Raw genomic sequence first — 12,624 nt, 5'->3', positions numbered from 1 at the left:
CCACTTTTCCCTGGGTTTTCCTTCTTGCTGATTTTGAAGGAGCCGGAGGCGCCCTGTCCCTTGCTCTGCACCAGGGAGCCTTTGTTCACATTACTCTTGATACTTTGCTTGATCTGGGTCTTGAGCTTCTCCTGAGCGGTGGCAGACCTGCAAGGAATCAACTACCAGCTAGCGTATAAAGCGAGACCAAGGCTCAGGGCCTTCAGTTACCTGGAGGGGAGTCGGAGAGGCAGCGGATCCTGTGAGGAACCACAATCCAGGAAGGATGAGAAGGTCATTGTCAGGGTACAGAGGAGATTAAGTTAAAAATTTACCAGTTTATAAGCAAGCGCAGAGCCAAGGAACGGTGCTGGGGCAGATCAAATAATAGGAAGCTGTGATCAGTTGGAAGGCAAGAGTGATTAAATGACAGAAGAGATGATGGTGCAAGGCAAAAGTCAGGGAAAGAATAAGTAACATTTTATAAGCACAGATACCAGGAGTGGGGTTTGAACGCACGCAGACACATGTCTATTGGATCTTAAGTCCAACGCCTGAAACACTCGGCCATCCTGGTACATTAACCCACCACTGAAAATGAAATTTAATGTGATCCGGGTGCCATCTGGCCTTTTCCAATATCAAGTTATGACTCCTCTCCCATGCTAAATTGGACTCTTCATTATTTATGAACCTCAATCGGATCACCCCTCAGTCTAGGTTTCTCTAAGGTGTAGGGTCCCAACTCTTTTAGTCTAACTTGATAACCAAGATGTCTTATACTGGGAATTCGTCGAATGTCTCTCCTCTGTACCCTTTCCAAAGCCTCAATATCACCCATCATGTGAGGAGACCAAGACTGGATACAATATTCCAAGTGAGTCCTGACCAAGGTTTCATAAAAGGACAAATTCGGGACATCTCAGATACTGAAGGAGTCCGTGTCCAGAAGCAGCAAGACCTGGACAACATTCAGACTTGGGCTGCTAAGTGGCAAGTAACATTCACACCACATAAGTACCAGGCAATGACCATCTCCAACAAGAGAGAATGTAACCATCTCCCTTTGACGATCAACAGCATTACCATCGCTGAATCCCCCCACCATCAACATCCTGGGGGTTACCATTGACAAAAGCTTAACTGGACCATTCATATACATACTCTGGCTACAAGAGTAAATCAGATAGTGGGAATTCTGTGATGAGTAACTCAGCTCAAGGCACGTGGTGAAATGCTCTTTCGGAGAGCTGGAGAAATGGACTGGTCAGGTGGGCAGAAAAGTGGCAAATGGAACTCAACTTGGAGAAGTGTGAGGTGATGCCTTTGGTGAGGTCAAACACAGCAAAGGAATACACAATTAATGGGTGAATGCTGAGAGGTGTAGAGGAAGTGAGGGACCTTGAAGTGAATGTCCACAAATCCCTGAAAGTAGCAGGACAGGTTGATAAGTTGGTTGAGAAGGCTTATGGAATCCTTTCCTTTATTAGCCGAAGTATAGAATATAAGAGCAGGGAGGTTATGCTGGAACTGTATCAATCATTAGTTAGGCCACAACTTGAGTTCTGTGTGCAGTTCTGGTCACCTCATTCCAGAAAGGATGTAATTGCACTAGAGAGGTTACAGAGGAGATTTACGAGGATGTTGCCAGGACTGGAAAAATGCAGCTATGAGGAAAGATTGGATAGACTGGGGTTGTTCTCCTTGGAATAGGAGAGGCTGAGGGGAGATTTGATTGAAATGTACAAAATTGTGAGGGGTCTGGATAGAATGGATGGGAAGGGTCTATTTACCTTAGTAGGGAGGTCAGTGACTAGGGGGCATAGATTTAAAGTGATGTGTTGAACAATTAGAGGGGAGATGAGGAAAGGTTTTTTCACCCAGAGGGCTGTGGGAGTCTGGAACTCACTGCCTGTAAGGGTAGCTGAGGCAGAAACCCTCAACTCATTTAAAATGAGTCTGGATGTGCACCTCAAGTACCTGAACCTGCAGGGCTACGGTCCAAATGCTGGACAATGGGATTCAGCTGGGTGGCTCGTTTTTTGGCCTGCCTGTGCTGTAAACTTTCTATGTTCTATGATTCTATGCAGACACAATGGGCCAAATGGCCTCCTTCTGCACTTCAATAATTTTGTGATTTTTGACTCTCCAAAACTTGTCAACCATCTACAAGGCACAAACCAGGATGAGTGCAGCACCAACAATACTCTAGAAACTCGACACTGTTCAGGACAAAGCAGCCACCTTGATTGTCACCCCATTCACCACCTTAAACATTCACTCCCTTCATCACTGACACACAGTGGCAGTAGTGTGTACCATCTACCAGATGCACTGCTGCAACTCACCAAGGCTCCGCAGACAGCACCTTCCAAACCGAAGACCTCCACCACCTTGAAGGACAAGGGCTGCAGATGCATGGAAACACCACCATGTGCAAGCTCCCCTCCAAGTCACACACCATCTGATCTGCAAATATATCGCTGTTCATTCACTGATGTTGGGTCAAAATCCTGGATCTCCCTTCCTAACAGCACTGTGGGTGTACCTACACCACATGGAGTGCAGCAATTCATGATGGGAGCTCACCGCCACCTTGTCAAGGACAATTAGGGATGGGGAACAAATTCTGGCCTTGCCAGTGTCGCTCACATCCCATGAAAGAATATGCCTCATTTTATACTCAATTGTCCTCTGAATGCAGTCCAATCCTCTATTTGCTCCAGCTATCACTTCACAGCATTGCTGCTGTAACTTTAGAGATCTGTGCACGAGAACATCCAGATCTCTGCTCAAAATTATTTTCTTTTTTCCACCTACTTTAATGATTTTCCCTGAAGGGTGTATGAATGTTGAGCATTCGCCCAGTCCACATGAATAACACTGCACTTACCCAAATTAAACATCATTTACCAGTCATGAACCCAATCTCCCAACACATTAAGATCAGCCTGAAACAGTCGAGCATCGTCTACAGTCTAAACACTCGCACAGATCTTCAAATCATCTGTAAATTTACAGATGGTGCGCCCTACACCTACATCCAGATCATTAATAAAAATAGTAAAGAGCAACAGACCCAACACCGATCCCTGTGGGACACCACTGGTAAGTGGTCTCCAAACAGATCCAGATCCATCTGTAACTACTTTCTGCCTACATCTGCCAGTCAGTTCCCAATCCAGATCAATATATTACCACTGATACCAGGGACTTTAATCTTATAGAGAAGCGTCTTGTGTGGAACCTTATCAAAATCTTTTGGCTGAGATCTGCTAATTGAACACAGGCCGGGGATGAGGCCTAGGCCTGTCCTGCTTTGTGTGTGGGTCTCAGGACCACACAAGGTGAGATCAGCTCACTGAGCACAGGCCCATCCTGCTCTATATGGTGCTCAGTACCTCACCAAATGAGAATAACTAACACAAGACAGGCCATGGAGTCTCGGCCCATCCTTCCCCGATTGCGGTTCAGTGCCCACCAGGTCAGATCAGCTAATTCAGCACAGGCCGGAGATGGAAGCTGGACCTTTCCTGCTCTTGGGACTCCGTACCATACCAGGTGCGATGAAGTAAAATACCACAGGCCGGGGATGGAGCCTGAGATTTCCCTGTTCTGTGTGGGGCTCTGTGCAACAACGTGTGAGAAGAACTATCATCCCTCAGGCTGAGGAAGGAGCCTGGGCCCATTCTGTTCTGTGTGGCTCCTACCACACTGAGTGGGATCAGTTAACTCAACACAGGCCATGAATACAACCAGGCCCTTTCTTGCTCCGTGTGGCTCAGTATCACACCAGGTGGCATCAGCTAACACAGCAAAGGCTGGGGCTGGAGCCTGGGCCCGTCCTGCTCTGTGGGCTCAGTAACAATCCGTAAGATGAACTTTTTTCAAAAGACTTCAGTGTATTTATCTCTGTCCAACACTGTGAGGCAGCTTTCTGTGTTTATAAAGAGTGTAATTTATTGACTGGTCTCTTGGATCAACCAGGGTAACAGACAGAGGTCTGTGTGCAGAGGGTTTGGGGGTGAGCTCTGATTCCTAACCCTTTCTGGACTGTGAGGAATAAAGAATGAATGAGAGAGAGAGAATGTGGGAGAAGGGATGATGGAAGAATTTGTCCGTGAACCTGATTAAAAGTGTCTCAAACGCAAGATAATATTAAGATATCGAGCAGAACATTAACATAATCTGAGTTCCGCGATCTGGTCGGGTCCCATTCCCCTGAAGTGAGGAATGAACGGGTGGGGAAATTCCACCTGGAGTTATATTTGTCTCCAATGAAGATGAGTTCACAGTGAGGATGGAATAGCTCAGTTGGGAGAACACTAGATTGAAGAACCAGGATACAATCCCTGGTTTCATCAGTTTTAATTTGGTGTCTCCATCAGTTTAAGTAGAGAGAATCAGAGGGGAGATTTTCCACTCTTGACCCCATGGGCTGAATTTTAAACTAACGGTGCGGCTCTCGGCAGAGGCACCGGAAGCGGGTGTCATCACCACACGAGTGAAATGTGGCCGGCCGACCCCGATCACGGAGCAGCCGACCAATTAATGAAGGGGAGGCGTGGGGCCCATGTAAACAAGGACCAGAGGTAGGGAACGAGGCACCGATGGCACCGACATCTGACACAACGGCAGGTGCTGGCACCATATTGAAAGGACTGCCAGACCTGCATTCACTGCTGCCTGGCTTAAAGGAGTGTCTTCCTGAGAGCCCTCTACTGCCCCAGGACCTGTTCTGCTGCATCTGCTGCCCCAGGACCTGTTCTGCTGCATCTGCTGCCCCAGGACCTGTTCTGCTGCCTCTGCTGCCCAGGACCCGTTGTGCTGTCACTGATGCCCCAGGACCCGTTCTGCTGTCTCTGCTGCCTGATAGGTAAGGAGCTGAATGTGAGCCTGCAGTGACCATGGTCCAATGGTTTGGTGATGCCTTCCTGCAGGTTCGCCTCCAGGTGACAACAGATAGGTGGAAGATCCTCTTCCCCAGGGATGGGAGGTGGAGACCTGTCCACCTGACCAAGCAAAGCTGCTTTGAGATAGTAGGTGAAGTCAGCAGCCGTGGGGTCACCCCCAAGACATGGATCCAGTGCAAGAAGTGGGTCAATGACCGGATCCGGGCTGCTCAGGCGCAAACTCAAAACACTTTGGACCCTTTGGACATTGCGCATGGCAGAGTGAGAGGGAGTGTTTGGTGGAAAGGGAGTGACCAACCAGTCATGTGTATTGGGGAAGTGCAGCAGGACACGCTGCCTGAGGCTTGGCTGCATCTCGGTGGGAGGTGCACGTCAGTCATTGTCTAAACTCACACAGCCCCTCGAGAGGGGCCACATGCAGGAGGAATATGTGAGTCCACATCAAGGACTGCTGGATTATCACCATCAGAGATGTTGGGCTTGTCCCCGCTGGGAGACGAACTTTGTTGATCATAGTGGCTGCAATAGAAGACAGCCCACAATCGGAAAGAGCGTGTCAAGACTGGCAGTGGATGCCTTATCTCCATGTCCTCATCCCGATGGAGGAGGAGGCCATGGAACAGGCCGGGCAGCAAAGCAGCTGCTCCATAGCTGATGGAGAGACAGGGACACCTACCTAAGAGAGTGAGTGAACATTTCCTGGGGCACAAGGGTGCATCTGCTGCAAAGGAGCCACACTGCTCATCTGTTCACCACTGCATCAATGGAGCTGCACAGTAGGGGTGGTTGGAATGTCACGATGGGCAGACTCTAACCCTTCAATTTCCCTGTTTTCACATGCAGGCTAGGATGAACGACAAGAGCGAAGAGCTGGAGAGACTGGGGGACAGCCAGACACCTCTGAGGAGGAGGAGGGAGCCTCAGAGGGTGCAGCGTCACATCATTCCCCTGCACCCTCCACCAGCACAGAAATCCTCACTCGGTGGGTATCCACTCGCTGTTAGATTTGGGCACACAAGCTGGTGAGCACGTCACAGACAGGCCCGGGCAGCTGACGGAGGCTGTGACAGCCGAGGCCACTGGCAGTTGGAAGTCTGTGGGAGGCCAGGCCCATGCTGAGTCCCAGGCTGATGACGTGCCTCTGGTGTCACCAGCAATACGGGAAATGCTGCAGCTGCAGCAAGAGGTCAGGCAACATCTGGCAGAGTTGCCGGAGGTTATATGTACCCAAGTTCGGATGATGGAGGAGTCCATCCAGGCCTTGTATGCTGCACTGTCTCTGATGGGGGTGTGTCTGGCTTCCTTCCTTGAGAGATTGGTGACTTTGATGGAGAGCCAGATCCAGCCGACCAATCAGTGGCTGCCGGAGATGTGTGCAGACCTGCTCTCCATCGCTTTGTCCATGAGCTCCATCCAGCGGTGACAAGGCGAGAGGGGGGACGAGGCACCTGAACTCTTCACCAGGTCCACATCCCTCTCAGGTCAGCAGCGAGGTACAAGTGTGTCTTATAAGGGGGAGGAGCAGCTGGCTGCTACATCTGGGGTCTCCTCTCAGGGTGCTCCTCGTGTGGACAGTAGCTCCAAAGCCCCTCTGCGAGTGACACAAGTGATGCCAGTGCCTGCCTCCATCACCCTCGATGACAGAGGGGGGGTCCCTGTACCTGTGCAGGAGGCCCTCAGTGTGCCGGGGCCCTCCAGGCCTCAGGCAGCAAGAGGACGGCCACCAATGTCATCCCAAGCCATGGGGCAGCAAGGTCAGCAGCCTGTCTCCACCTCAGTTGACAGAGCAGGGGGAGCACCACGTAGGAGCATGCGGAAAAGGTTTCAGAAGAGCACCTAGATTCACTTGGGTTCATGGTGAATGTGCATTCCAGATGGATAGGGTTGCATTTGATGTCACACGGAAGAAAGAAATGATGTTCTCACACTATGTCTCCTTCCTATTGTTGATGCCCTTTGGGACTTCATTTAAACCCTTCCTCCCAAGGGGCTGGAAGTGAGGGACCAAGCCCTGAGTTCACAAAGCTTCGGTCTTGTCACTGTGCGATGTGTACCTGGACGCTGCAGTGCAGAAGGAAGCAGGTGACAACAGGGCTGCTTAAAGCTAAGACTTTATTGCTGTGGTTCCAGAAGGTGGTAAGCCTCAAAGGAAACTTGAATGTATAAGGGTGTCTCATGTCTCCCTTGTGTGTATCTCATTGCCCCTTTCCTGCTGTGCCTGAGGTTCTTCATCAGGCACAGCTTGGGCAGCATCCTCCTCCACATCCTCATCATCAGAGGAGACATCACACTCCACGATATCCTCACTTGTCAACACCTCACCCCTCTGTAATGCCAGATTGTGCTGTGCACAGCAAACCACCACGATATGTGAGACCCTCGCCGGGACATACTGAAGGGCTCCACTGGATCGATCTAGGCACCTGAATCTCATCTTCAGGAGACCAATGGCCTCCTTGATGGTCGCTCGGGTTGACCCGCAGCAGGTGTTGTACCTCTCCTCTGCATCCGTGCGTGGGTTCCTCACAGACGTCAGTAGTCATGTCCTCAGTGGGTAGCCCTTCTCTCCAAGGATCCATCTCTGAAAGCGGATGGGGCCGCGGAAAGGTTCTGGCACCTGGGAGTGCCTTGGTATGAAGGCGTTGTGGCTGCTTCCCGGGATTTGTGCACAAACCTATGGGATCCATTTGCAGTGGTTGCAGACCAATTGCACACTGAGCAAGTGGAAGCCCTTCCTGTTGAAGGCCGCTGGCTGGTCTGAAGGAGCCTTGATGGTCACATGGGGTGACACCCTACACCTGGGGGAATCCAGTGATGGCCCCGAATCCTATAGTCCGCTCAGCTTGACTGTTTGGATCGCTTTGCACATAGTCACCGGCCCTCCTGAACAGGACATTGGTGACCTCCTTGATGCACTGATTCATCAAAGACTGTGAGATTCCACACATATCTCCAGTGGATCCCTGCAATGATCTGCTGGTGCAGAAGTTCAGTGGCACAGTGACCTTCAGTGACACTGGTATCAGGTGCCCACCAAGTCCCATGGGGCACAGCTGCATCATGGCAGAGAGATCAGTGACGACCTCCGTGCAGAGGCGCAGTCTGTGGAGACACTGTCACTCGGACATCTGCAGGTAGTTGAACCTCAGCTGACGTGTTCCTCTGCCTCCTTCTCCAGCCTCCTGTTCGAGGCTGGCCTTCCTGTGGGCCCCCAACCTGCTGTGGTGCCCCTGCTGGTGCCTGCGCCTCCCTCCCTTCCTCTCTACTCCTCCTCCTCCTCAATGTGAGCCTTGAATGAGGCCCATGACAGGTTGCCCCTCCCTGAGTGCAAGGCCTTCACAGTAAACAACACCCAGCCACATTTACCTCACTTGTCACCCTCAATGAGGTGGCACTGCACCAATGGTACCCTGGTGTGGCTCCCCCTGCAGAGCTGGCACATTGGCCCCCACTCCTGACAGTGTTTCCCGATGCCCTTTCCCCCTCCACCCTTACTGCCAAGTTACGCTGCCTCACCCGATTGCTTCCCAGTGAAGCCAACACTCAGGTCCCACCTCCCAGTCACCTCCTTTAACCAGGCGAGGCTCTGAAGCCCCGTGGTTCCCGTGCACTATTAGTTCAATTGGATCCAGTGAATAAAATTGCTGACAATTGGACTCATAAATACTTTAAATGCCTTCTTGCCGAGTGGATGTGCGAAGTCTGCCCTCCATGTCAGCCGCCGACAGAAAAATCCGGTCCGACGTCTTCCATCCCTATTTTATACACCCCCCCTCCCCCTCCCCAGCCTCCATTCCCGTCTCCAACGGTCCCTTAAAATTCTGGCCCATGTCTCTAAGACTAATGGGAGTGAAACTACATCTGCTCCTTAGCCTGAACAGGGAGAGCTGCTCTCTCTGTGTTCAAAGTGAATGAATCTGCTCTTTACCTTGTCTTACTGGAACGTTCACTGTCTGGAAATGTCTGTTTGAAAATGTTTTCCTGTTATATTAATGGAGCAGAGGTGAGTTGCTGTTCAACAGAGAGGTTTGGAAGTGGGTGAAGGGGTGGAGTGATGGTGTGAGTGAGAGGTGCAGTGAGTTGTCCATTCTCAATAGAGTGTCAGGAATGAAGGTCAGAGGAACAGACCAGGCAGGAAACACAAAAAGAGCGAGGAGAAGCTGGTGTGAAAAACAGAGATTAAACAACAGGCTTGTTCAGTTGGTTTGGGTCTGGTGTTCAGAATACCCGGAATCTGGTTTCACTTCTCTTCCAACTCAGCGAATTGTATCAACATTATGTTCATAAAACCATAGAATGATACCCAAAGAAGGAGACCATTTGGTCCATTGTGTCAGTGCTGTCTCTTTGGTTATGTTATCCAATTAGAACTGCTGCTCAGCTTTTTCCTGTAATCTGTACATTTTTCCTTCCAGTATTTATCCCAATTGCTTTTCAAAGTTACGACTGAATCTGCTTTCAAGTCCTGATCAGACAGTGCATTCCAGATCACAACACATCACTGTATAAAAAATCATTCCTCATTTCGCCTCTGGTTCTTTTCTCAATTACCTGATAAATACATCCTCTGGTTACTGACCCTTTTGCCACTGGAAACAATTTCTCCTTATTTAACTTATTGAAAACCTTCTTGATGATGTCACATACTAGACTGCCAGGAAAACTGAAGCCCATGGAAGAAAAGAGACAATGACAGCATGCATATGAAGTTTGCAGACTGATAGGAACATAGAAGCAGGAGTAGGCCATTCAGCCCATCGAGACCACCCCACCATTCAATATGATGATGACTGATCATCCACTTCAATGCCTTTTTCCCACACTATCTCCATATCCCTTATGTCATTTGTATTTAGAAATCTGTCAATCTCTGCTTTAAACATACTCAATGACTGAGCTTCCACAGCTCTCTGGTGTAGAGAATTCCAAAGATTCACAACCCTCTGAGTAAAGACATTTCTACTCGTCTCTGTCCTAAGTGGCTTTCCCCTTATGTTGAAATTGTGTCCCCTGGTTCTAGATTCCTCAACCGGAGGAAAAACTTCATCTACCCTGTCTATCCCTTTAAATATTTTGTAAGTTTCAATGAGATCACCTCTCATTCTTTGAAACTCTAGAGAATACAGTCCCAGTTTCCCCAATCTCTCTTCATAGGACAGTCCTGCCATCCCGGGAACAGGTCTGGTGAACCTTCATTGCACTCCCTCGATGGCAATGATATCCTTCCTCAGGTAAGGGGACCAAAACTGCACACAGTATTCCAAAGTGCAGTCCAACCAAGGTTATATACAATTGAAGCAAGATTTCACTACTCCTGTACTCAAATCGTCTTGTGATAGAGGCGAACATATCATTCGTCTTCTGAATTGCTTGCTGCACCTGCATGTTAGCTTTCAGTCGCTTATTGACAAGGACACCCAGGCCCCTTTGTACATCTACACTTTCTAATCTCTTACTATTTAAGAAATAATCTGCACATCTGTTTCTCCTACCAAAGTGGATAACCTCACATTTTTACACATTATATTCCGTGTGCCACTTTCTTGTCCACTCACTAAGTCTGTCCAAATCCCCTTGAAGCTGCTTTGCATCTTTCTCACAACACACATTCCCACCTAGTTTTGTGTCATCTGCGAACTTGGAAATACGACATTTGGTTCCCACCTCCGAATCATTGATATATATTGTGAACAGCTGGGTCACAGTGTGGTGGTGAATAGTTGTATTTCTGTCTGGAGGAAGGTTTACAGTGGGTTCCCCATGGTTCCTCATAACTTCAGTTATGTGCAGAGACTGGAAAAGCTGGGGTTGTTCTCCTTGGAGCAGAGCAAGTTCAGAACAACTTTGACAGAGTTAGAATCAAGGAATCAAATGGTTACAGTACAGAAGGAGACCATTCAGTCCATCATGTCCATGACAGCTCTTTGCAAGAGCAAATCAGCTAATTCCACTCCTCTGCCCTTTCATTGTAACCATGCAAATTTTCTCTATTCAGGTGTTTATCCAATTCCCTTTTGAAAGCCATGATTGAATCTGCCTCCAGCACACTCTCAGGCAGTGTATTCCAGATCCGAACCACGCACTCTGTCCCACACCCCTGGTATCATTGCAGAAAATCTCTTCTGTTCATTTCATCCCTCATAAATAATTGAAATGAAATGTTTATTAGGAAATGCACAATATAAAAAAGAGAGAGAAATAAATGCTGAGAAAAATAGAAGTCAATGTTTGGAAGGTAAAAAGAGCAAAAGATGTAACTTTTATTCTGGTTGAGTGAGAGGAATATATCACACTTTGGGGCTTTTTAAGAGGATTTACTGATAAACCTGGGATTTGAGAGGAAGCTGGTTCATGGTTTACAGAACAAATTCAGTCCCTGGGGTGGAGCCAACAGCTGCACCGTCCAATAACAGACAGGATGGGGACACTGTCTCAGGCCTGGTGAGCTCAGTCGATGAAAGCATGAAACTCTGAATCTCAAGTTTTTGAGTTTGAGCCTCACGGTGGGTGTCTTTTATTTCCTTTTTAGGCTGATTTTACAGCCATTCTCCAGCTCTGAATTCCTCGGCAGAGAGTTCAAGGAGTGTTTGAAATGAGATTCAACAGCAGTATGAGAAAGTCTCTCCTTGATTCAGGACTCTTACCTCTCTGCAGCATCTCGCTGCTGAAGATTGAACTTTATCTCATTTCATTCTCAGCTCATGGTCAGTGTGGATCACTGGGACTTCTGGCTGTCTCCCACTTCACAATCCATCAGTGCTGAGAAATCAATGGGGAATATTACTCACATGTTGTAATGTTTTATAAATACTTGAATGTATTTCACACTGTGTCTAACAGTGTGAATCTCCCCTGGTATATCAGCTCACCAATACTTCAACAGAACATTCACATAATGTGAGCTCTGAGATCTGTTCAGATCCCATTCCCAAGACCTGGAAAGTGGGACTGGGCTGGATCGCTCTTTTTCAGCTGGCACAGACACGATTGCTAAATTGTCTCAGTCTGTGCCATAAATTTTCTCCATGTTCTATGTTCTATGAAGTGAGGTGTGATTGGGAGGGGCAATTCGACCAGGGTTATATTTTCTACCAAAACAATGACACAAGGGATACTTCACTTTTTTATTCATTCATTCATGCGATGTGGGCATCGCTGGCTAGGCCAGCATTTATTGCCCATGAGAAGGTGGTGGTGAGCTGCCTTCTTGAACCATTGCAGTCCATGTGGCGTAGGTACACCCACAGTGCTGTGAGAAAGGGAGTTCCAGGATTTTGACCCAGCGACAGTGAAGGAACGGCGATATAGTTCCAAGTCAGGATGGTGTGTGGCTTGGAGGGGAACTTGCATGTGGTGGTATCCCCTGTATTTGCTGCCCTTGCCCTTCTAGGTGGTAAAGGTCACTGGTTTGGAAGGTGCTGTCTAAGGAGTTGTGGTGCATCGCTGCAGTGGATTTTGTAGACGGTACACACTCTGCAACTGTGCGTCGATGGTGGAGGGAGTGAATGTTTGCAGATGGGGTGCCAATCAAGCGGGCTGCTTTGTCCTGGCGGTGTTGAGATTCTTGAGTTGGAATTGCACACATCCAGGCAAGTGGAGAATATTCCATCACACTCTTGACTTGTGCCTTGTGGATGGTGGACAGGCTTTGGGGAGTCTGGGGTCATGGATGAGTGAGAGGAATATATCACACTTTGGGGCTTTTGTAAAAGGATTTATTAATAAACCTGGG

At 48.6% G+C, this 12,624-nt stretch overlaps 1 non-coding gene across 1 annotated transcript; it reads right to left on the bottom strand.

Annotated features, from left to right (window-relative positions):
- Positions 1–473: 473 nt before the first annotated feature.
- trnal-uaa (transfer RNA leucine (anticodon UAA)) lies at positions 474–556 on the bottom strand. The gene has a single exon. It is a non-coding gene; the product is annotated as a tRNA-Leu (tRNA).
- Between the last annotated feature and the right edge of the window lie 12,068 nt (positions 557–12,624).

Source organism: Heterodontus francisci, unplaced genomic scaffold (genome assembly GCF_036365525.1).
Source record: "Heterodontus francisci isolate sHetFra1 unplaced genomic scaffold, sHetFra1.hap1 HAP1_SCAFFOLD_59, whole genome shotgun sequence".
Lineage (NCBI taxonomy): Eukaryota > Metazoa > Chordata > Chondrichthyes > Heterodontiformes > Heterodontidae > Heterodontus > Heterodontus francisci.
The sequence above is the reverse complement of the archived record's forward strand: the minus strand, read 5'-3'. Positions and strand labels throughout refer to the sequence as shown.